The following is a 25,324-nucleotide window of genomic DNA, read 5'->3' as shown; positions in this document are numbered from 1 at the left end:
CGTGTAGGAAACATCTGTGGGAGTTCCTGGAAACCTGGTCTACAGCGCCCCCCTGTGGCCAGACGCACAAGGTAACTGATTGAATTGCATACCTGTTTGTAAAACATGCTTTATCTGTAACTGTACTCTGACATATGTATATTCTGTAGATTCCCTATTGTATATATTGTAGTTTCTAGTGTGCTTTAGGCTGATTAAATTATATAATTAATCTTGGGCTGTTCTGTTATCTCGATCTTGAATCCCACGTCTGTGTGTTCGGCTAATAGTTACCGTAAATCGGTTGGTGGCAGCGAATTGTGCCAAGGATTATTGTGGGGAGGCCAGTGAGATTCGGGGAGATTTTATATATTCCGCCCGCGGAGGTCGGGGGAATATATACCTTACTCTCACCGGGGACCCTTCAATAATCGGCATAAGTAGTATAGCGGCCTCCTTGCTTATTGTCGGGCAATTCCATAATTGGCCTGACTATAAGAGGGGCGCTAGAGAGCGCGTCACGTGCTCTGTCTGTCGGTCGGGAGGTATAAAGGAGGGGTGACCCCCACTTGTTACCCCCCGATTGTGACGTACTGGTAGCCAGCGCGGGGGATTTCTGAGTGACCCCCCCGGTGGTTTGTGACATATTGGTGGCATAGCGGTGGGATCGAGATAATAGTGTGTGTGAGTGTGAGACCCATACTCCCAGACACTAAAGACTGCCTGCAGCAGCTGTGGCTGCTGGGGTCTTCAGACTAGCTCAACACTAGAGTGTCAGAGTGCAGATACTGTAAGGTGTGTGGAGGCATCAGGTGTCAGTTCTGTGTCAGTGACCAAAAGTCTGCAAGAATGGCTGATGGCACCAGGAGCAGAGCTATGCAACTGGCCAATGCTAAGGCAGGAGCCGAAGAGAGGGAGGACGGTGCTGTGGACAGCAATGAGGAGGTTGCCCACGAGTCCTCCAGGAGCTCGACGCCAGAAAACCGTTCTGCCGAGGACATTGCGCAACCTGGCACTGCTGGACAAGATGAGGAGGAGCTCACCCAAGGTTCCTCAACGAGCCAGATGCCAGCCCTCCGCTCTGAAAGGGACAGTGAATCGCCTAGCTCTGCAGCGTGCCGCAGATCACCACGTGCCATTCCACCGAGCCTGGGAGGCTCGGATAGCCTTCTTCAAATGGCTATGGTCCTTCTCCAGGCTGGAGACCAGAAGGGCTACAAGGAACTCCTGGCAGAGCGCAGGGCAGAGCGGCACGCAGAGCGTGAGGCTGCGGAGCGAGAGCGGCAGGCAGCGCGTGAAGAGCGAGAGCGACAGGCAGACCGTGACTACCAGCTGCAGCTAGCTCAGCTCCGGCCCTCATCAGCCACATGTGACCTTCGAGACACCAAACTTCCAAAGGTCCGTGTTGAGGACTTCCCAGTGCTGGAGAAGGATGGAGACTTGGACTCTTTCTTGACTGCTTTTGAACGGACTTGCTTGCAGCACCATCTGGACAAGGACCAGTGGGCCAAATACCTGACCCCCCGTTTAAGGGGTAAGGCCCTGGATATCCTTGGGGACTTGCCTGCTGAGGCAGATCAGGGCTACGACACCATCAAGCGGGCCCTGATCCAACAGTACAACCTCACTCCAGAGTCCTACCGCAAGAAGTTCCGGAGCCTACAGAAGGGACCAAAGGACTCCTGGGCTGACCACCGGCAGGCACTTGCCCGAGCTGCCGACCACTGGACCCAAGGCCTGCAGCTTTCCACCGGACCGGAGATCCTGGACTTGTTCATCACGGAGCAACTCTTGTGGAACTGCCCTGAGGATCTCCGCCAGTTCATCCGAGACCAGAAGCCAAAGGGGTCCACGGCTACAGCTGCCCTTGCCGATGACTACACCAAAAACCGGGCCCCTGAGGCCAGGAGAGCGGCCACCAGCAGCACCTGGAGAGGGGGTAAGATGAATTCTGCGACTGCCCCACCTGCCCCTAGACTGCAGGGGGTGTCCCCCTCAACTCCCCTCTCCAGGCCCGTGGCAGAACCAAGACGGTGCCACCAGTGCAACCTACCTGGACACTTCAAGGCCATGTGCCCTCAGCGTCCCAAGGCCCCGGCTCCGTCCCCGTCCCAAGGGCCGCCCAAGGTGTATTGTGTGGGTGGGGGTGGTGGTAGGTCCCTGGACAGCTTCCAACCTGTCACCGTCGGCCGGTCTGTGACCATAGGACTGCGAGACAGCGCCTCGGAGGTGACTCTGGTGCGGCCTGAGATGGTGTCCCCCCAAGACTTGATCCCTGGAAAAACCCTCGCTGTCTCCGGGATTGGAGGCACTGACCCGGCGCTGCCTGTTGCTGACATTTATGTGGACTGGGGCGCAGGGCGAGGGGTGAGGGAGGTGGGGGTAACTGATCGGATCCCCGCAAACGTGCTACTTGGGACAGATTTGGGGCAGATAACCTCCCAGTTTGGGCCCCAACCAAGGGCTGAACCTTCAGCCAGTACTGACAGGCCTCCGGACAATGTTAATGTGTTATCTATGAATGATGTAAGGGAGGAGGGAGTGAACTCTGATATTTCTGCTTGCATAGACACCATAGACACACACGCAGCTGCAGCTGTGACAGGGGAGGGGGTCAGAGAAAGGTGTGACAATGCCTCTACAAGTAACCAGCCTGTGAGCTGGGATCTGTTGCCCTCTGCAGGGATAAGCAGAGAGCAGGGTGCTGCAGGGGGAGGACCAGTGTGTGGGGTGGGGGCTACCACAGCAAATGTGGGGTCCCCAGAGATTTCACAGCGGGGTTCTGTTGCTGCAGGAGGGGAACAGGCAGGTGAGATTGGGGCCGGTCCAGGAGCGGAAGTGCTCCCAGGTAAGATCTCGGTGCATGGTTCCCCCACAACCGGGGTGTCAGGAAGCCAGGTAGGTCTGCCTGAACCGGCGACTTGGTCAGGAACGGAGGAGGAGCAGGCACGACCCACGGTCGCAGCGGCTGTGGCCGCTGTCACCCGCAGTGGGAGTGCTGGAAGCCAAGGGGCCTCCCGGAGGTCCGATAGCTCTTCCCCTTCTGACCAAGTGGCAGCCGAGTCAGGTGGAGGCCAGGACACAGGTCCCGGGGTACTGACTGAAGATGTGACAGTCTCGTCGATTCTGGCCACATCTAGTCAGGGGTTTCAGGCAGCGTTAGAAGCTCTTAAGGAGCAGGCGGCACAGCCTCCCTCGGACTCGGACCCGGAGCGAGTGGTCTGGGACCAAGGACGGCTGTACCGGGCCACGGTCCAGCAGGGTTCACCGGAGGCGTGGCCCAGGGACCGACAGTTGGTGGTACCCTATCCGTTCCGGACGGAGTTGTTGCGGATCGCACATGAGATTCCGATGGCCGGACACCTAGGGATCGCTAAGACCAAGGCCAGGTTAAACCAGCATTTCTACTGGCCAAAAATGGGGGCCGATGTGGCTGCCTACTGCCGTTCGTGTGAAACCTGTCAGAGAGTGGGGAAGGCGGGGCCACACCCCAAAGCCCCACTAGTATCTCTGCCAATCATCGATGAGCCTTTCAGGAGGGTGGCTGTGGATCTGGTCGGCCCGCTGGCCATCCCCAGCAGCTCCGGGAAACGCTTCATACTGACGGTAGTGGACTATGCCACCCGGTACCCAGAAGCAGTGGCCTTGTCGTCCATTCGGGCTGACAAGGTGGCCACCGCATTGCTGGAGATTTTCTCCCGAGTGGGTTTTCCCCAGGAAATGCTCACTGACCGGGGGACCCAATTCATGTCCCAGCTGATGGAGGCCCTCTGTAAGCAAGTCCAGGTGCGACATCTGGTGGCCAGCCCGTACCATCCACAGACTAATGGCCTGTGCGAGCGGTTCAATGGCACCTTAAAGCAGATGCTTAAGATGTTGGTCGACTCCCATGGGCGTGACTGGGAGCGGTATCTCCCACACCTGTTATTTGCTTACCGGGAGGTTCCACAGGCCTCAACAGGATTCTCACCGTTTGAGCTCCTGTACGGGCGACGTGTGCGGGGCCCCCTGGCTCTGGTGAAAGAGGCTTGGGAAGGGGATTTGGCCACCCCTGGAGTGTCGGTTATCGAGTATGTCATGCGCTTCCGGGACAAAATGCAGGCCTTGACGCAACTGGTACACGACAATATGGCTCAAGCCCAGGCCGATCAGAAGCGTTGGTACGACCAGAACGCTTGTGAGAGGACCTACCAAGTGGGTCAAGAGGTGTGGGTACTGGTCCCCGTACCACAGGACAAGCTTCAGGCAGCCTGGGAAGGCCCATACCTCGTGTACCAGCAGCTCAACCCTGTAACGTACCTGGTCACCCTGGACCCTGCCCGTGGAAGGCGGAAGCCCTTCCATGTGAACATGATGAAGGCACATCATGAGCGGGAGGCATGTGCGCTCCCCGTGTGCAACCTGCCCGAGGAGGGAGAAGCGGAAACCCTCTTGGATAAGCTAGCCCAGGTTAGGGTAGGCGGATCCATTGAGGATGTGGAGGTTGGCCACCAGCTCTTGGAAGACCAACGGTCCCAGCTGTGGGCCACCCTCCTCCCCTTCCGGGGGTTGTTTACCAACCAGCCCGGAAGGACTGACTTGGCTGTCCATCACGTGGACACTGGGGATCATCCCCCGATCCGGCGTTCAGCATATCGGGTCTCCCTGGAGGTGCAGCAACACATGCGCCAGGAGATTGACGAGATGCTGAAGCTGGGGGTGATCCAGGCATCCAACAGCGCTTGGGCCTCGCCTGTAGTCCTCGTCCCTAAGAAGGACCGAACCACTCGGTTCTGCGTGGACTACAGGGGGCTCAATGCGGTCACGGTCGCCGATGCGTACCCAATGCCACGCATCGATGACCTGCTCGATCAGTTGGCCGGGGCTCAGTACCTGACCATCATGGATCTGAGCCGGGGATATTGGCAGATCCCCCTGACTCGCAAGGCCAGGGAACGCTCTGCCTTTATTACCCCATTTGGACTGTACGAGTCCACGGTGATGCCATTCGGGATGAGGAATGCCCCTGCCACTTTCCAGCGGATGGTCAACACCCTGCTCAAGGGACTTGAAGGGTACGCGGCCGCGTACCTGGATGACATTGCCGTCTTCAGTCCCACCTGGGAGGACCACCTAGAGCATCTAGCACAGGTGCTCAGGCGGATCCACCGGGCAGGTTTGACCATCAAGCCGGGAAAGTGTCAGCTGGCCATGAGCGAGGTCCAGTACCTCGGTCACCGGGTAGGTGGGAGAACACTGAAGCCCGAGCCTGAGAAAGTGGAAGCCATCGCATCCTGGCCCACCCCCAGGACCAAGAAGCAGGTGATGTCCTTCTTGGGGACCGCTGGGTACTATAGGGGGTTTGTTCCATGCTATAGTAGCCTGGCAAAGCCCTTGACGGACCTCACCAAGAAGAAGCTGCCCTCTGCAGTCGATTGGACAATGGACTGCGAGACAGCCTTCCGGGCCCTAAAGGACACCCTGTCCAGCCCGCCCGTGCTACAGGCAGCCGACTTCACGCGGCCGTTTGTAGTACAGACCGACGCCAGTGACTTCGGCCTCGGTGCGGTGCTCAGCCAGGTGGACTCTGCGAGCCAAGAGCACCCAGTCTTGTACCTGAGCAGGAAGCTGTTACCAAGGGAAGTTGCCTATTCCACGATGGAGAAGGAGTGCCTGGCCATAGTGTGGGCCCTGCAGCGTCTGCAACCCTATCTATACGGGCGCCACTTCATCGTGGAGACGGACCACAATCCCCTCAGCTGGTTGCACACCGTCTCTGGGACGAATGGGCGATTGTTGCGATGGAGCCTTGCGCTCCAGCAATACAACTTCACCATTCGCCACAAAAGGGGCCGTGACCACGGTAACGCAGACGGGCTGTCCCGACAAGGAGAGGTCGCGGACGGGCGCACGGGGGAACACCGGAGTGTGCTGCCCCCTAGCGCCCTCAAAAGGGGGGAGGTGTGAGGTAAATCCGGAGATATGACGATAAATCATGATATTCAAGTATGTCAGGAAGCCCTCTCCTGGTGTCACCCCCCCTTTCCTTCACACAACTTGTTTAGCAACCCATTCCATGGCCATGTCCTGTGATATGGAAATGAGGTGGTGTGGGAACAATGGACACAGGATGACTCCCTGCCGTCACCCTGTAGTAGGAGCTGCTAGCTAGTTAGCAAGGCTATGGAAATAGCCAGACAGAACGACTCCAGTAAAAAATGGTTCATATCTCGCAAGCCATATTTCCGATAAATATGGCAACCATAAAAATGGTGTCTCCGCATGCGGGCGATGCTGGCACACCCTTTTTATGGGAGCAGGACATTGGGAAATGCCCCAGGCGTGATATCAGCCAATGGGGAACTGGCAGACAGGTCATGAGTCCCCTCGTTCTGTAGCTAAATTCATAACTGTCACAATGAGAGCATTGGCGTCTGCCTACGACGCTCCCAGGCAAAGTTATGGCCAATATCCCCTTTGCTGGATAATTCTGATCCATGCAGGGGGAGTGGCAGTGCTTCCCTGTGAGGTCACTAAGGTAGGAGGGGACCTGGATCTGCCCAGGTTGATAACCCTACTTCGGCCATTTTCCAGCGTTCTTTCGCTGGGGGTCACGTGTAGGAAACATCTGTGGGAGTTCCTGGAAACCTGGTCTACAGCGCCCCCCTGTGGCCAGACGCACAAGGTAACTGATTGAATTGCATACCTGTTTGTAAAACATGCTTTATCTGTAACTGTACTCTGACATATGTATATTCTGTAGATTCCCTATTGTATATATTGTAGTTTCTAGTGTGCTTTAGGCTGATTAAATTATATAATTAATCTTGGGCTGTTCTGTTATCTCGATCTTGAATCCCACGTCTGTGTGTTCGGCTAATAGTTACCGTAAATCGGTTGGTGGCAGCGAATTGTGCCAAGGATTATTGTGGGGAGGCCAGTGAGATTCGGGGAGATTTTATATATTCCGCCCGCGGAGGTCGGGGGAATATATACCTTACTCTCACCGGGGACCCTTCAATAATCGGCATAAGTAGTATAGCGGCCTCCTTGCTTATTGTCGGGCAATTCCATAATTGGCCTGACTATAAGAGGGGCGCTAGAGAGCGCGTCACGTGCTCTGTCTGTCGGTCGGGAGGTATAAAGGAGGGGTGACCCCCACTTGTTACCCCCCGATTGTGACGTACTGGTAGCCAGCGCGGGGGATTTCTGAGTGACCCCCCCGGTGGTTTGTGACAGCTGTTATTTCAGCAGAAGATTAACATTGCCTGGACTACAGCTCACAGACCACACCCCCAGCACTGATTCGCAACTCACTGTTAGCTTTGTGAGCTATGCTACATCTAAAAACTCTGATTATATCACAACTGCTGCACCCAGTATGCTAAGTGACACATCACTGGAATCAGGGTTTCTGTCTCTACATTATGCTGCTCTCGGATGAGGTAAGAAAAACCTGGTGACAGATTCCCTTTAAACTTGTCTTTTCATGGCAATTGAAGTACTTGCTATTTACAAAGAATTGATTCTCTACAAAACATTTTTTCTTACGTTTTTTGAAGGAAGCTGGCAATATAGAATTTAAAAAGATTTGCTCATCCCTAATATTTACACATTTACAACAAAGTAAAATATAATCATAAAAATAACTTATTTTTATTGTACATATTTGGTGCAAAATCATTTCTCTGGACTGTCATGTATTTTTATAATACTTTAAAAACACTTATAGAAAATATGTATATTGTGTTTTGTTCTGGGGGGTTTTCCGTATCGGTCATGTTAAAACTTATTTATAAATCCTGGAAAATCCCATTAATGTCTGGTATTCACCATAGGAAAGGGAAAGCTCTGACTTGCAGACTTGTAGGTAGAACATTGTGTTCCATTCCACTCTCATAGGAAGTAAACAGGAAAACATAACACCAACACCCAGCTAGGGTGACAGGGAAAATTTGCAGTCTGAAAACCCTATTGTCTGCTTCTGTTTCAGTATGCCACGCATGTGGTTGACGCAGTCTGTGATGTGACACCAGATTATGGCCAGATACAATTCTGCCAAATCTTATTAACACTAAACTAGTGTAAGAAATATTTGTGAAAGTATGCCATATAAAAGTATAATGAAAATGGTGGGCAATGTAAGTACTAATAAAGTACAAATGAGCAAACAACATGATAAAAGCCCCACTGTAGATGCACATGGAGGTAGATCTGGTGTGCACCTGGGGTAAAAATTCAGTTTGGGTCCCCCTCCCCCCAAACCATTTGAGCAGTCGTCATATAAATGGGATTTCATTTGCCTATTTACAGTCATGTACTGCTTTTCTCAATTCTCACAATAGTCAATGAAATACTACAGCCCTTGCTTCACTGAGAGAAGCAAAAAGAAAAGCTAGTTGTGACTGTAAGAAAGAAAATAACATGATTTGTCATCTGATGACTGCTGGAATCGGCAAGCAGAGCTTAATCCTGACAGTGAGTATATTGCACGTTGTTAGGATTCGGCATGTTACAGTGCTTAATGTTACATATACAGGGGTTGAAAGGTTTGTGATGAAAGTCTGCTGTGACTCTATGTGACTGCAGACTTCTGAATTCTCACATTGTGTGCACTGCACGTTTTCAGGATTCTCCTGTGCCATCGGCAAGAGTGGACAGTCATTTGAGAGCAGAAAAGTGATTTACATACTTACAGCCACATTTCAACTAGAAGTTTTCGGCCTTGCTCAATTCACTTGTATTGAGCAAGGTAAAACACATGTCTTGTTGGCACTTGACTGCATGTATGAAAATCACATACTTGGGGTTTCAAAGAATCCTGATAGCGTCCAAGGTGCACACTGTGAGAATCCAGAAGTCTGCAGACTTTCATCACACTATTGGACTACCTCTTTAATGCCCCTAAAATTAATAAAAACGTAGCAACCCTTAGCTTGTCAGATCGTGCAATACTTTATTAACATAGTCATGTATCACTGTGTGCCCTCATCACACTCGCCCCCCAGGAAAACTGTCTTAACTGTGCCATCACACTGTCCCTCCATGTTGCCGCCTCTCTATACTGCCCCATCCCCACACTACACAGTCTCTATTCTGTGCTCCCTAACACGTTTCTCCCCCCATAGTGTCTCTTCACACTATTCCACTCTATAGTCTTCTCACACATTCCCCCACTCACCATACTATCCCCTCACACATTTACGCTTCACTCTCCATACGGTCTCCTCATACATCCCCTCTCCCGCTCCCCATACTGTTTCCACAGCCATTTCTCCTCTGCTTCCCACATTGTTTCCACAACTATCCCCCCTGGTCCCTATAATGGTGCTACATGGTGCAGGACGGTTGCCATGGGTGAGGTATTCTCCCTCTTGCTTCTCATTATTTCCACAACTATTCTCCCCTCGCTCCTTATATTGTTTCCACAACCATACCCCCTGCTCTTCATATTGATTCCACAGCCTTTCCCCACTCCCTATATTGCTTTCACAGCCATTCCCTGCTCCATCTCCCCATGCCGATATTGGTTCCACTGCCATTCCCCCACCCTGCTCCCGATATTGTTTCCATGGCCATTCTCCCCCATTCCCCATGTTTTTTCCACAAGTATTCCCCCACTCAATGCATTGTTTCCACAGCCATTCCCCTGCTCCACATATTGTTTCTACAGCCATTCCCCAAATAACAATAAATCATTGGTCGTTTCAGTGCCAGAGAATTGCTTACCAAACTGATGTTTTTCACGCTTTTGTGGCTGATGGGAGAGACATCAGCAGCGTGGTCAGATGACCTGATCACACTGTGGATGTTGCCCTGATCTGTCACGTTACGCCTTCTAAGCTCAGAGAATGGCTAAATCCCACAATAGGTGGGGAGTAGCAAAATGCAGCTCCTGAGGAAGTAACACAGACTGCTGCATCAAGTGGCCCGATAACATCCCCCCTACGAGCTGAGTCTGGTGTAAATGTCTCACTCACTCCCTTACCCTGATATGCTCCTGGATCCAAATGAACAAAACATGGAGCAGAACTTAGTTGATCACTAAGTTTGTTAAATAATACTTAAAGGGGTTGTCCGCTACTTAGACAACTCCTTCTCATTCCTCATGTTTGCACTCATAAAAATAAGAAAGAATATACTCACCTCTCGTGGTCCCACCCCACACAGTATGTTGACCCTAGAGTAGTCCCAACCATACAGTAAAATGCTCCCACATTCCCTTTCAAGTACTAAACCAATCAAAATCAAAACTAGTGATAGGTGAACCTGGACTGTAAAAGTCTGGATCCGCGCGGTTTCAATCATGCCCGAGTGATGGGCCCGGAATTCTCATTGAATTCTGGATATTGATCCAGATCCAGCAACTCGGGAAATAAAAACATAAAGGAAAAATAAAGAAAATAAGAATGAAGCAAACACTTCATATTTATCAAGGTACAGACACAGCTGTAACTGCTCCCGCGGCCGCTCATTCACTTCCGGGGCTGTTTATTATCCTTAATTGCATATGCATTGCTTTCCCCGCCCACCGGCGTCTGTGATTGGTTGCCACTGCACAAGGGCAATTGGGAAGAGCCGGGTAAAGTGCTGGGAGTGGCGCATCTAATGGATGCTGCAAACCTGGGTAGCTGCAGGCTGCTATATTTAGGCTGGGGGGAGCCCAATAACCACGGGTCTCCCCAACTTGAGAATATGAGCCACCAGCTGTTGCCTTAATCATAGTATCAAAATTGAAAATTTAAATAATAATAATGAAAAAAAGCCGCATATGGTTTGTCTTGTTTTGATACACAGCCAAGATAAGTGCACGGCTGGGGGCTGCAGCCTATAGCAGTAGGCTTTATCTGTGCTAGGTGTAATAATATGGGTGAACCCTACGACAATTTTAATTAGTTTTCTACCATGATAGATGCACATAGAGACTTTGATTGGAAGCAGTCAGCTGACACGCTCCATCTCAGGGTGGTGGCGCGTCTGACTGCAACCAATCATAGACATTGGTGGGCGGGGAAAGCAGTGCATATGCATGAAGGTAAATGATCTGCTCCGGAAGTGAATGAGAGGTCAGGAAGCAGTTACAGCCGTGCTGGAGCCTCAGTAAATATGAAGTGCTTGCTCTTTTCCTCCTATCCTTTCTACCACCATTTTTAATCGCTGGATTCTGATCCCCACAGACTTATATGGGGACCGGCATCTGGCCAAATAATCGGCATTAATTCCGGGCCGGAACCAATTTTTTTTTTAAATCGGTTAGGTTCACCAGTCTTGGTTATCTGCGCGTCCACCCATCACTAATAAAGACATCTTCTGAACATATTAGAGCGGTATTTACACTAAAAGAAGTTTTAATTTCTTGCAGCAGACAAGTCCATAGTTTTGTTTTACTTAATTTATTCTAAGATGAGGCCAAACTTTTATTCTAGTTTTCAGTAAAAGGATTTGTCCACTACTTGGACAACCCCTTCTCATTCCCCATGTTCGCCCCCATAAAAATAACAAAGCCTATATGTGACGCCCTGGCAAAACCAGGTAGTCGCAGATAGGCCCCCACATAACACCTTCCCTCACTTAGGAAACACACAGCCGACCTCAAAGCCTAGTCACCCCCCCTTAGGGAAAGATAGACACACCAGTGGGTGTGACCAGGCGGTTGGGACATGCCCACCCAGGGGTCTTGACAGCCCAGGGCGGGAAAATGGTTAGTCTAAGTCAGATTAGTCTGAAGTTCAGTTTGGAGAGGAGTGTGGGCTGGAGCTAAGTGTAGCTCCAGCAGAGCAAGTTCAAGTTGAACGGTGCCAGGGTAGGAGCCCTGGTACGTTGGCTAGGAGGCAGACGGTGGTCTCCGTCAGCAGGAGACGGGAAGACGGCTCGGCAAAACCGAGGTGGACCGGGACAGTGTTGTAGCCCGCCGGTACCGACACGGGGAACCGACCCGGAAACCGAAGCACAAGGGGGGGTACTCCGACCCTGAAGCCAGAACCGGAAACAAGCGGATTGGTTAATTTCCCGATTGAGGCCAGGACTAGAGGTCCTGTCCCACCCAAAGTCTCTCATAGAAGACAACAGCCCACCAATAGGGATAAGAGGTCACCGCCAGGACCCATAGATCCCACGGGCCAGCGTCTGCGGGCACGGCTCCTTAGGCCACATCCAGCCGGGAGCGGACTCCTGAGTTTCAGACTAGGAAGTTCACCTTATACAAAATAGTGCAGAGGAAAAGGATAGAGACCACCAGCCGGGTGGGGGACCCGAATGCAACCGGCCGCGGCATCGGCCACCAGCACCTTGGTTTACCAGAGACTTGTGTGGTTTATTAACTGTGAGTAAACAAACACTCCCTGCGGTTGCTATACCCTGCACAGAGACACTGGGCCCCGGGGCAACCATCCTTACCCACAGAGGGGTTAACATCCAGCTGCCACTACATCTCCCCCGGGTGCCTCATCACAGCAGCGGTGGTGTCCTAACTCACCACACACCGTAGGTGGCATCACGAACTTAATACGGCCTACCGTAGCCCATACATCTACATCCCCCCTATTTTATTCGGCGTGTCCGCGAGACCCCCGGGTCCGAAGACCCTCGAGCCACCACCCCAGAAGGCTCGGACCCGAGCAACGCCGGCTGCTGGCACGGGGGCGGCACATATACTCCCCGCCAGTGCTGGCGTGATTACAGCGATGTCAGAACTTGTGTTCCCAGAGCAAACATGACAATGTGATGACATGCAAGCCCTGCATCCAATCAGTGCTGACTTCCTTCTACTCACCTTCAGACATTTAAGTAGTTAATTGGAAGTGAGCTCTGTAGCTTCCACTCACTTCCTGTTAATTACTTAATCGTACGAAGGCGGAAAGAAGTAAGCCGGGGCTGATTGGTCCCAGGGCTCATGTGTCATAACACTATCACGTGAGCCTCGGGAATCCGAGCATCAACACCACTGTTTTTAGTGCAAATAAAAGTCTAATATGCCGGAAGATGCCTTAATTTTGATTGGCTCAGTACTTGTAAGGGAATATGGGGGCATTATACTGTATGGTTGGGACTACTATGGGGCCATCATACTGTGTGCGGTGGAGCCATTATACTGTGTATAGGACTGTGTGGGCAACATACTATGTATAAATGGAAGGTGGGCATGGGGCCACCATACTGTTTGGCATGTTGTTGGGCCATCATACTTGGTATAAAGGCTGTGGGGCTATCATACTTTGTATAAGGGCTGCGGGGGCCATCATACTGTGGATAGGGAGCTGTTGAGGCATAATACTGTGCCGCCCCGGTGACAACCGGGGTGCTCAGATCCAGGGTGGTCGTGGCTCGAGGGGTCCGGACCCGGGCTCGGCGGACACTCAGAACTTGAGAAGGGGTTATTTACAGGGGAGAAGTTTGTGACGCCACCTACGGGTGGCGGTAATGGGACTACCGCTGCTGCTGGAAGGAGTACCAGGGCAGGTGGTGTGAAACAGCAAGGTGTCAGTCCTTCCGCAGGTAGGGAAGGGCCCAGACTCTGGGGTTTGGCAGCTCTGGGAGGACCGGGTGCAGGGATCAGGGTACTCACTGCGGGTAGTCATGGTGTTGGATGAGGTTTAGAAAGTAGACACACACACTGTAGGTAAACCAAAGTCTCTGAGTGCCGCTGCCGCTGCGGGGAGTCCGTCCAAGTACCCGGTCCCACCGGTGTCACTTAGTGAACCTGCCTCTGTGCACTGCTTTGTGTCTGTGTGGGTCCTTATAGCTTGAAGCTGTAAGGTCCAGTTCTTCAGTTTTAAGTGAAGTCTTGCTCCTAAGGGCTGGCACTTGGGACTTGAGTGGGTTGCTTTGTTTGGAAAACCCTGTCCCCAACGTTGTGCTGATGCCCTCAGTCTCTGCGCTCTGGGAAGGTCCCTGAAGGTCCCCTTCCTCTGCAGGTTAATTGCCAGGATGTTGAATCGGCACCTGACCTAGGGTCCTGTACCCCGTTGTGCTCGGTACCGGTCAGCTCTGTGGGTCCCTCTCTGGTGCCTGCAGTCCCTCCTAAACCATGTCTGTCGCACTCCAGACCGACGTCCCTGCAGCCGGTCATCAACTCCTGTGGTACCGGACCACTGTCTGCGACCCAACTTCTGACTGTCTAGCTCCCCGGGAACTAACACTCCAGCCCCTCTCACTTTGAGGGCTCTCACTAGACTTCTCACTCAGTCCCTCCCACCAGTCTGCCTGACCCCTAAGTGGGTGGTCCTGTCCCAGTTAGACCAACCCACTGGTGTGTCTGACAGAGGTCATGATGTGAGGTGTTAGTTGGGGTTTGTGGTGCTGAGGGAGGCGACACCGGTTTCCGGGAACTTGGAACCATGGGGGTAGGCCCTGCACCCTGGGGAAAGGATGCAGTTCCCTGTAGCACCCTGATGTACTCAGGGGCGTTACAATACCATGTGGAAGGTTGTGGGGGCATTAGTGCATGTTGTAACTTTTTAGTGGCATTGAGGGGATAGTATTAAATGCTAAGTAATAACATACAGTGGGGAAAAAAGTATTTAGTCAACCAATAATTGTGCAAGTTCTCCCACTTAAAAAGATGAGAGAGGCCTGTAATTGACATCATAGATAGACCACAACTATGAGAGACAAAATGAGAAAACAAATCCAGAAAATCACCTTCTGTGATTTGGCAAGATTTTTTTTGCAAATTATGGTAGAAAAAAGTATTTGGTCAATAACAAAAGTTCATCTTAATATTTTGTTATATATCCTTTGTTGGCAATGACAGAGATCAAATGTTTTCTGTAAATCTTCATAAGGTTGGCACACACTGTTGGTGGTATGTTGGCCCATTACTCCATGCAGATCTCCTTTAGAGCAATGATGTTTTGGGCCTGTTGCTGGGCAATATGGACTTTCAATTCCCTCCAAAGGTTTTCAATGGGTTTGAGATCTGGAGACTGGCTAGGCCACTCCAGGACCTTCATATGCTTCTTACGAAGCCACTCCTTTGTTGCCCTGGCGGTGTGCTTGGGATCATTATCATGCTGAAAGACCCAGCCACGTTTCATCTTCAATGTCCTTGCTGATGGAAGGAGGTTTGCCCTCAAAGTCTCACGATACATGACATTCTTTCATGTACACGGATCAGTCATCCTGGTCCCTCTGCAGAGAAACAGCCCCAAAGCATGATGTTGCCACCCCCATGGTTGACAGTAGGTATGGTGTTCTTTGGATGCAACTCAGCATTCTGCCTCCTCCAAACATGACAAGTTGTGTTTCTTCTAAACAGTTCTGCTTTTGTTTTATCAGAGCATATGACATTCTCCCAATACTCTTCTGAATAATCCAAATGCTCTATAGCAAACTTCAGATGGGCCCAGACATGTACTGGATTAAGCAGGAGAACACATCTGACACTGCAGGATCTGAGTCCCTGGCAGCGCAGTGTGTTACTGATGGTAGCCTTTGTTACGGTGGTCCAAGCTCTATACAGGTCATTCACTAGGTCCTCCCATGTAGTTCTGGCATTTTTGCTCACCGTTCTTGTGATCATTTTGACCCCACGGGTTGAGATCTTGCGTGGAGCCCCAAATTGAGGGAGGGAGATTATCAGTGGTCTTGTATGTCTTCCATTTTCTTATTATTGCTCCCACAATTGATTTCATCACACCAAGCTGCTTGCCTATTGCAGATTCAGTCTTCCCAGTCTGGTGCAGGGCTACAATTTTGTTTCTGGTGTCCTTTGACAGCTCTTTGGTCTTCACCATAGTGGAGTTTAGAGTGTGACTGTTTGAGGTTGTGGACAGGTAGTCTTTTATACTGATAACAAGTTCAAACAGGTGCCATTACTACAGGTAATGAGTGGAGGACAGAGGAGCCTCTTAAATAAGAAGTTACAGGTCTGTGAGAGCCAGAAATCCTGCATGTTTTTAGATGGCTAAATACTTATTTTCCACCATAACTTGCAAAAAAAATTTGCCAAATCAAAGAAGGTGATTTTCTGGATTTGTTTTCTCATTTTGTCTCTCATAGTTCTGGTCTACCTATGATGTCAATTACAGGCCTCTCTCATTTTTTTAAGTGGGAGAACTTGCACAATTAGTTGCTGATTAAATACTTTTTTTTTCCCAACTGTAATAGTCATTATTACATTATAAGAATACTCAGGATATTATAACTGTCGAAGGAGCACAAAGAAGACATTATTACTTTCTAAGAGGGAAAATGTGAGTACAATTAATTACTTTCTACGGCAGTCACAGAGTGCATTACTATTTCCTCCAAGGCAAAATTACTATCTCTAGCAGAGGACTCAAACACGTGACTCGCAGCCCCTGAGACTACTTCTTGCAGTAGCAAGCACGTAAACCCCATGACAGTGTATGATGTCAGATGCTGGCCTCTGATTTTCTGGTGGCTGCCATTGGTTGGTATAGCTGTGTAAAGAGTGGGTCTCTGCTCGGTGCCGCAAATCATTCAACTGACCTATAGCACTGACGTTGGCGGCCCGCTGCATAGAGCCGCGATAGTTACGGGGTTTACATCTCTGTGGGCCACAAGAAGCAGAAAAGAGGACACAGGGGGAACGGAGTACAGATGAGAAGAATCTTTTTTGGGTATGTGAACAACGGTATAATATGGGGACATTATAATAAGATGGGACATTGCTAAAAGAAAAGGACCAGCATGGGCACACTGCCACAAGGGGACTAGGATGGGCACATTACTGCAGGATGGAGACAAGGATGGGCATATTATTACAGGATGGAGACAAGGATGGGCACATTACTACAGGTTGAAGACAAGGATGGGCACATTACTACTGGATGGGGACAAGGATGGGAACATTACTACAGAATAGGGACAACGATTGGCACATTACTACAGAATGGGGACAAGGATGGTCACATTACTACAGGATGGGGACAAGGATGGGCACATTACTGCTAGATGTGGACAAGGATAGACACATTACTACAGTATTGGGACAAGGATGAGCACATTACTACAGGTTGGAGACAAGGATGGGCACATTACTACTGGATGGGGACAAGGATGGGCACATTACTACATGATGGGGACAAGGATGGGCACATTACTGCTAGATGTGGACAAGGATAGGCACATTACTACAGGATTGGGACAAGGATGAGCACATTACTACAGGATGGGGGCAAGGATGGGCACATTACCAGAAGGGGACAAGGATTAGGCACATTACTACCATTACTACAGGATGGGGACAAGGATGGGGCATTACTACAGTAATAAGGGGCAAGGATGGGCACATTACTACAGGATGGGGACAAGGATGGGCACATTACTAAAAGATGGTGACCAGAATTGGGACATTACTAGAGGATGTTGGCCAAAATTACTAGATGGTGCTAATTCTAAAACAATATTACTTACAAGAAGGAGATAAAATGTAAAACAAAAAGTAGTTCAAAATAAAGCATTATTTTTTTAACATTAAATATGATATTTTATATATAAACTGAAATAAAAAAAGTGCACATTTGTTATAATAAACAAGCAAAAAATGTTCAAAAAAAAGTCATCCAAAGGTGTATGGAGAAAAAAATGGTATCACTTAAAATGTCACTATGTCCTGCAAATAGTGGTCCCGCACAAATATTTTTTTTTCTATATGCGGCCCTTCTAATAAGTCGAGTTTGAGACTCCTGATCAATAGGGTATACAAAGTGGGTGCTACTATGTAAAGGACACAGTATTGGTATTATTATGTGGGGGACTAGGAGTACTGTTATTTCAGCTGTAAATCATCTAATAAAACTATGTTGTAATCTCTTAATAAATGCATCAAAACTGATAACTACCACTAAACGGTCATCATTTAACAGTAACATTGGTCTTGGTTTTTGTATAATGATTTATTTTAGTAATAGCATGATCGCATAGTAATGATCTCCTGAGGTTTCCCTATACCCACTATGGTTAGGGTGCACCACTGCAGTTGTTAACATGGTTACTTAGGTTAGGGACCTACTCAGATTTGTTTCCCCCACCTCCCTTCTGCTTATCCTTTAGGCTCTGTGCGCACTGGGAAATGAAATTTCCTTGAGAGAATTCCGCATGCTCTCAAAGATTACCGCACCCGCGGTAAAAAAACGCGGGAAACCGCACCCGAAAACCGCATGCGGTTTGCCGCGGTTTTACCGCGGTATTATTCGCGGTATTGCAGCGGTTTTGCCGCGTGCGGGTTGGGATGTGCTTTATTGCATTCAATGCAATAAAGCACATTGAAGGAAAAAAAAAAAAAAATACATTTAATTCTGATAGTAGATAGACAGAAGAATAGATAGAGGGATAGATAGATAGAGGACAGATCGCTGCATTTCCCACGGTCAGCAGTGAGTTCACATTACCGGCCGTGGGAAATGACCGGTAATTACCTCTGCTGTCTGCTGCTTTCAGCCTGTGTCTGTGACACATCGCGGCTGGATGTCAGCAGTGCAAGACGCAGGAGCCGGAGCTGTGTGGATTACGCCGGAGCTTTGTTTGGGGGGGTTAATAAAATGGTGAACGAGGCTTGTTGGTTTTATTTAAAATAAAGGATTTTTGGTGTCTGTGTTTTTTCACTTTACTTACGGGTTGATCATGTCAGCTGTCACATAGACGCTGCCATGATCAAGCCTGGGGTTAATGGCGGTGGTCCCCCACCAACATTAACCCCTTGTATTACCTTGCCACCACTGCTACACGGTGGCAAGAAGAGCCGAGGACACTCCCGGTGCTGCCGCATATTGCATGCGACAGTGCCGGGGCAGCTGCGGCTGATATTCTCGGCTGCGGGAGGGGGAGTGAGGCAGGGGACATTACCCCTGCCCCTCTCCCTCCCCAGCCTGAGAATACCGGCCGCCGCTGTGTGCTTACCTCGGCTGGATGGTAAATATGCAGCGGAGCCCACGTTCTTTTTTTCCTATATTTCCGTTTTCTTTCTATGTGTGTTCTATGTGTCTGTGTCTATGTGTTCTATGTGTTCTATGTGTCTGTGATGTGTCTGTGTGTGTGTTTACTCTGCACGGCTTCCTCTTCCTGTAATGACATCACTTCCCTGCAAAACCGCAGACAAGCGATGCACATTACCGGAGGTAAACCGCGAAATACCGCAGGGAATAACGCAGGAAAACGCAGTGAACCGCACAGAATTTGCTGCCTGCGTTATTCCCTGCGGGATTTCATGATTAACATTGAGTCAATGGAGTGAAATCCCGCAGCGATGTGCGGAAAAGAAGTGACATGCACTTGTTTTTGCTGCGGGATTCCCGCAGCAAAACATGCAGCTGTCAAATTCCGCCCAGTGCGCACAGGATTTTTTTTCTCCATAGGATTTGCTGGTGATTCACTGCAGAGATGTTATGAACATTTTCTGCAGCGAAACATGCAGCAAATCCGCGAAAAATCCGCGGCAAAATCCGGTAAGTGCGCACATAGCCTTAGCTAGTAAAAAAAACTGGATATAAAAAGCGCATATAGGGTCTTACCAGGATAACAACAGTAAGGGTCAATGAAAACCACTCACCTGGGGTGGTTGTGTGACACACAACCAGTATTAAAGCATGTATCAGCTGCTGAAGACTCCACGTGCCGAAGGCGGAAGCAAGAAAAAAACAAGGATAAAATGTGGAAAAACGTCCGCGCTGCTGTGCCAATAAAGAGTTAATTCCGAATAAAAGTAACGCAGGGTGGATTATTTTACGCGTTTCGGAGATAACCCCTCTCCATCAAGAAATTCACCAAAAATGGTAAAGCAGAGATAATGGTGCAGTTATATAGAAAAAAACAAACAATCACATGATGAGGTCAAAGTTCAAAAGGAAACGTGCTTGTCCATGTGGCATTGCTTCAAAATACTAAACCATTTATTTTATTAAAACACAAGCAAAAACCATTGAATTAAAATCCAATAACCAAGTATTCAGAGAATGAAAATTAAAAAAATGGAAAACAAATAGTGAAAAATGAAAAAAAATGGAATAGAACAGCCTCCATGCGGTAGGGTTATTTACACAGATGGATCACTACCGCAATGAGCTACAAAGGAGTATTCTACTTGTTGTTAATGTGTGGTATGTTGTAATAAAGTAAAGACATTGAAAAAAATCTTGAAAACAATCTGAAGGGAGTGGAAAATGAATTCAACTTGTCACATATAGTAAAGGTACTATGGTTATAGATAAATTATAACATTGAGCCACATCCCAAAATGTATTATTTTCAGTTTTAATTAGTATATCATAACTAAAAAAATGTATATATAGTATTTTGTTTTCAACTTTGGGTAGGTTTGCTGTGACAAAAAGAAAAAAGTTATTAAAGGATAGGACATAGTAATAGATTGTACAATAATAAATAAATATTTGAGATATGTGAATTTAAAAAATATATAACACCTTGGTTATTAAACATGTTACAACTTTCTAAAAAAAAAAAAAAATAATATATATATATATATATATATATATATATATACACACATACATATAATATATATATATATATATATATATATATATATATATATATATATATAAAAATTAAGATAAGATAATTTTATATATATACTAGCTGTACTACCCGGCTTTGCCCAGGTTAATAACTGCTGTTAACAAGATAGAATGTATTATCAAAAATGTATTCTGCACACAAAAACCACAAAACAAATAGATAGAAATGTTATTATTAAATTGTTGCCTATATTAACCAATCAGAGCAGATTAATTAACTGTAGCAAAATAGAAGCTAAGCTGTGATTGGTTGCTATTGGCAGCCTGATAAATCTCCAGGCAACAGAAAGCCCTCCCCCTGACAGTATATATTAGCTCACACATACACATATAGACAGGTCATGTGACTGACAGCTGCCGTATTTCCTATGTGGTACATTTGTTGTTCTTGTAGTTTGGCTGCTTATTAATCAGATTTTTATTTTTGAAGAATAATACCAGACTTGTGTGTGTTTAGGGCGATTATGTGGTGAGGTTGGTGTATGTGTGGTGAGATGTGTGCTGAGGGTGGTATATGTGTTCAAGTACGTGGTAGTGTGTGGCGCATTTTGTGTGTGTGTTCATATCCCCGAGTCCGGTGAGTATCCCATATTGGGGTCCCACCTTAGCAACTGTACGGTATATACTCTTTGGCACCATCGTTCTCATTCTTTAAGTCCCCCTTGTTCACATCTGGCAGCTGTCAATTTGCCCCCAACACTTTTCGTTTCACTTTTCCCCCATTATGCCCCCCATTATGTAGATAGGGGCAAAATTGATTGGTAAATTGGTTAAAATTTCGCCTCACAACATAGCACCCAGCGCTGCCCGGGATAGTAACTGTCTCTCTGTTTCTCTCTCCCTCTCTGTCTGTCTCCCCCTCTGTATATATCTCTCTGTCTCTCTCTCTCTTTGTCTGTCTGTCTCTTTCCCTGTCTGTCTCTTTCTCCGTCTGTCTCAATCTCTTTCCCTGTCTATCTATCTCTGTCACTTTCCCTGTCTGTCACTTTCCCTCTCTTTCCCTGTCAGTCTGTCTCTTTGTCTGTGTCTGTCTCTTTGTCTCTTTGTGTCTGTCTCTTACCCTGACTATGTCTGTTTCTTACCCTGTCTGTGGCTGTCTCTTTCCCTGGCTGCATTGTGACATGCCAACATTCCATATAAGGGCGTGGCTGCGCATTCTTCTGAAGTTCTGGCTGCACTGTGGCTCCCAGCTCCATTCACTTTAATGGAGGTAGGTTTTTTGGTGAATAACTGTAAAGAGCGGGGTTAAAATTTCCCCTCAAAACATAGCCTATGACGCTCTCGGGGTCCAGAAGTGTGAGTGTGCAAAATTTTGTGGGTATAGCTGCGACGATGCAGAGGCCAATCCCGGACATATACACACATATACACACATACACACATACACACATTCAGCTTTATGTGAATTGGTCGGTGGTTGACCTCCACCTTGCTTTGCACCCCAATTTGGGATGTATTCCATCTGTCTAGATTTTGGCGGTTGGTGACTGTTCACATTAAGTCATCAGGCTTTGTCCACAGGCTGTTTACTTCATGCAGCATTTGCTTGGACCTGTCCCGCCCACAGCCATGACTCAGTCATGGGTACGGGATTGAAATAGACCAGGTGAGTGATGCTAAGAGCAGTTCTACTATTCATATGTGAGGCCGTATGGCACATTTTATAAAAATATTTTAGTGTAGGACTGCTTCAAATGAGATTTGCCGTGACGTGGCGAAGCAGCTCAAGAAATTGCAATTTTTTGCCAAAAATCTCAAAATTTTTTAAAATAACTACAGTTTGGAATGTTTAGTGCTGTTGTGCACATTTGGTGCTGCTTTTTGTTTTTTCTTTATTGAATTGGTCGGTGGTTGACCTCCACCTTGCTTTGCACCCCAATTTGGGATGTATTCCATCTGTCTAGATTTTGGCGGTTGGTGACTGTTCACATTAAGTCATCAGGCTTTGTCCACAGGCTGTTTACTTCATGCAGCATTTGCTTGGACCTGTCCCGCCCACAGCCATGACTCAGTCATGGGTACGGGATTGAAATAGACCAGGTGAGTGCTGCTAAGAGCAGTTCTACTATTCATATGTGAGGCCGTATGGCACATTTTATAAAAATATTTTAGTGTAGGACTGCTTCAAATGAGATTTGCCGTGACGTGGCGAAGCAGCTCAAGAAATTGCAATTTTTTGCCAAAAATCTCAAAATTTTTTAAAATAAGTACAGTTTGGAATGTTTAGTGCTGTTGTGCACATTTGGTGCTGCTTTTTGTTTTTTCTTTATTGAATTGGTCGGTGGTTGACCTCCACCTTGCTTTGCACCCCAATTTGGGATGTATTCCATCTGTCTAGATTTTGGCGGTTGGTGACTGTTCACATTAAGTCATCAGGCTTTGTCCACAGGCTGTTTACTTCATGCAGCATTTGCTTGGACCTGTCCCGCCCACAGCCATGACTCAGTCATGGGTACGGGATTGAAATAGACCAGATGAGTGCTGCTAAGAGCAGTTCTACTATTCATATGTGAGGCCGTATGGCACATTTTATAAAAATATTTTAGTGTAGGACTGCTTCAAATGAGATTTGCCGTGACGTGGCGAAGCAGCTCAAGAAATTGCAATTTTTTGCCAAAAATCTCAAATTTTTTTAAAATAAGTACAGTTTGGAATGTTTAGTGCTGTTGTGCACATTTGGTGCTGCTTTTTGTTTTTTCTTTATTGAATTGGTCGGTGGTTGACCTCCACCTTGCTTTGCACCCCAATTTGGGATGTATTCCATCTGTCTAGATTTTGGCGGTTGGTGACTGTTCACATTAAGTCATCAGGCTTTGTCCACAGGCTGTTTACTTCATGCAGCATTTGCTTGGACCTGTCCCGCCCACAGCCATGACTCAGTCATGGGTACGGGATTGAAATAGACCAGGTGAGTGCTGCTAAGAGCAGTTCTACTATTCATATGTGAGGCCGTATGGCACATTTTATAAAAATATTTTAGTGTAGGACTGCTTCAAATGAGATTTGCCGTGACGTGGCGAAGCAGCTCAAGAAATTGCAATTTTTTGCCAAAAATCTCAAATTTTTTTAAAATAAGTACAGTTTGGAATGTTTAGTGCTGTTGTGCACATTTGGTGCTGCTTTTTGTTTTTTCTTTATTGAATTGGTCGGTGGTTGACCTCCACCTTGCTTTGCACCCCAATTTGGGATGTATTCCATCTGTCTAGATTTTGGCGGTTGGTGACTGTTCACATTAAGTCATCAGGCTTTGTCCACAGGCTGTTTACTTCATGCAGCATTTGCTTGGACCTGTCCCGCCCACAGCCATGACTCAGTCATGGGTACGGGATTGAAATAGACCAGGTGAGTGCTGCTAAGAGCAGTTCTACTATTCATATGTGAGGCCGTATGGCACATTTTATAAAAATATTTTAGTGTAGGACTGCTTCAAATGAGATTTGCCGTGACGTGGCGAAGCAGCTCAAGAAATTGCAATTTTTTGCCAAAAATCTCAAAATTTTTTAAAATAAGTACAGTTTGGAATGTTTAGTGTTGTTGTGCACATTTGGTGCTGCTTTTTGTTTTTTCTTTATTGAATTGGTCGGTGGTTGACCTCCACCTTGCTTTGCACCCCAATTTGGGATGTATTCCATCTGTCTAGATTTTGGCGGTTGGTGACTGTTCACATTAAGTCATCAGGCTTTGTCCACAGGCTGTTTACTTCATGCAGCATTTGCTTGGACCTGTCCCGCCCACAGCCATGACTCAGTCATGGGTACGGGATTGAAATAGACCAGGTGAGTGCTGCTAAGAGCAGTTCTACTATTCATATGTGAGGCCGTATGGCACATTTTATAAAAATATTTTAGTGTAGGACTGCTTCAAATGAGATTTGCCGTGACGTGGCGAAGCAGCTCAAGAAATTGCAATTTTTTGCCAAAAATCTCAAAATTTTTTAAAATAAGTACAGTTTGGAATGTTTAGTGCTGTTGTGCACATTTGGTGCTGCTTTTTGTTTTTTCTTTATTGAATTGGTCGGTGGTTGACCTCCACCTTGCTTTGCACCCCAATTTGGGATGTATTCCATCTGTCTAGATTTTGGCGGTTGGTGACTGTTCACATTAAGTCATCAGGCTTTGTCCACAGGCTGTTTACTTCATGCAGCATTTGCTTGGACCTGTCCCGCCCACAGCCATGACTCAGTCATGGGTACGGGATTGAAATAGACCAGGTGAGTGCTGCTAAGAGCAGTTCTACTATTCATATGTGAGGCCGTATGGCACATTTTATAAAAATATTTTAGTGTAGGACTGCTTCAAATGAGATTTGCCGTGATGTGGCGAAGCAGCTCAAGAAATTGCAATTTTTTGCCAAAAATCTCAAAATTTTTTAAAATAAGTACAGTTTGGAATGTTTAGTGCTGTTGTGCACATTTGGTGCTGCTTTTTGTTTTTTCTTTATTGAATTGGTCGGTGGTTGACCTCCACCTTGCTTTGCACCCCAATTTGGGATGTATTCCATCTGTCTAGATTTTGGCGGTTGGTGACTGTTCACATTAAGTCATCAGGCTTTGTCCACAGGCTGTTTACTTCATGCAGCATTTGCTTGGACCTGTCCCGCCCACAGCCATGACTCAGTCATGGGTACGGGATTGAAATAGACCAGGTGAGTGCTGCTAAGAGCAGTTCTACTATTCATATGTGAGGCCGTATGGCACATTTTATAAAAATATTTTAGTGTAGGACTGCTTCAAATGAGATTTGCCGTGACGTGGCGAAGCAGCTCAAGAAATTGCAATTTTTTGCCAAAAATCTCAAAATTTTTTAAAATAAGTACAGTTTGGAATGTTTAGTGCTGTTGTGCACATTTGGTGCTGCTTTTTGTTTTTT

This window comes from Anomaloglossus baeobatrachus, unplaced genomic scaffold (assembly GCF_048569485.1).
Source record: "Anomaloglossus baeobatrachus isolate aAnoBae1 unplaced genomic scaffold, aAnoBae1.hap1 Scaffold_168, whole genome shotgun sequence".
Lineage (NCBI taxonomy): Eukaryota > Metazoa > Chordata > Amphibia > Anura > Aromobatidae > Anomaloglossus > Anomaloglossus baeobatrachus.
The sequence above is the reverse complement of the archived record's forward strand: the minus strand, read 5'-3'. Positions refer to the sequence as shown.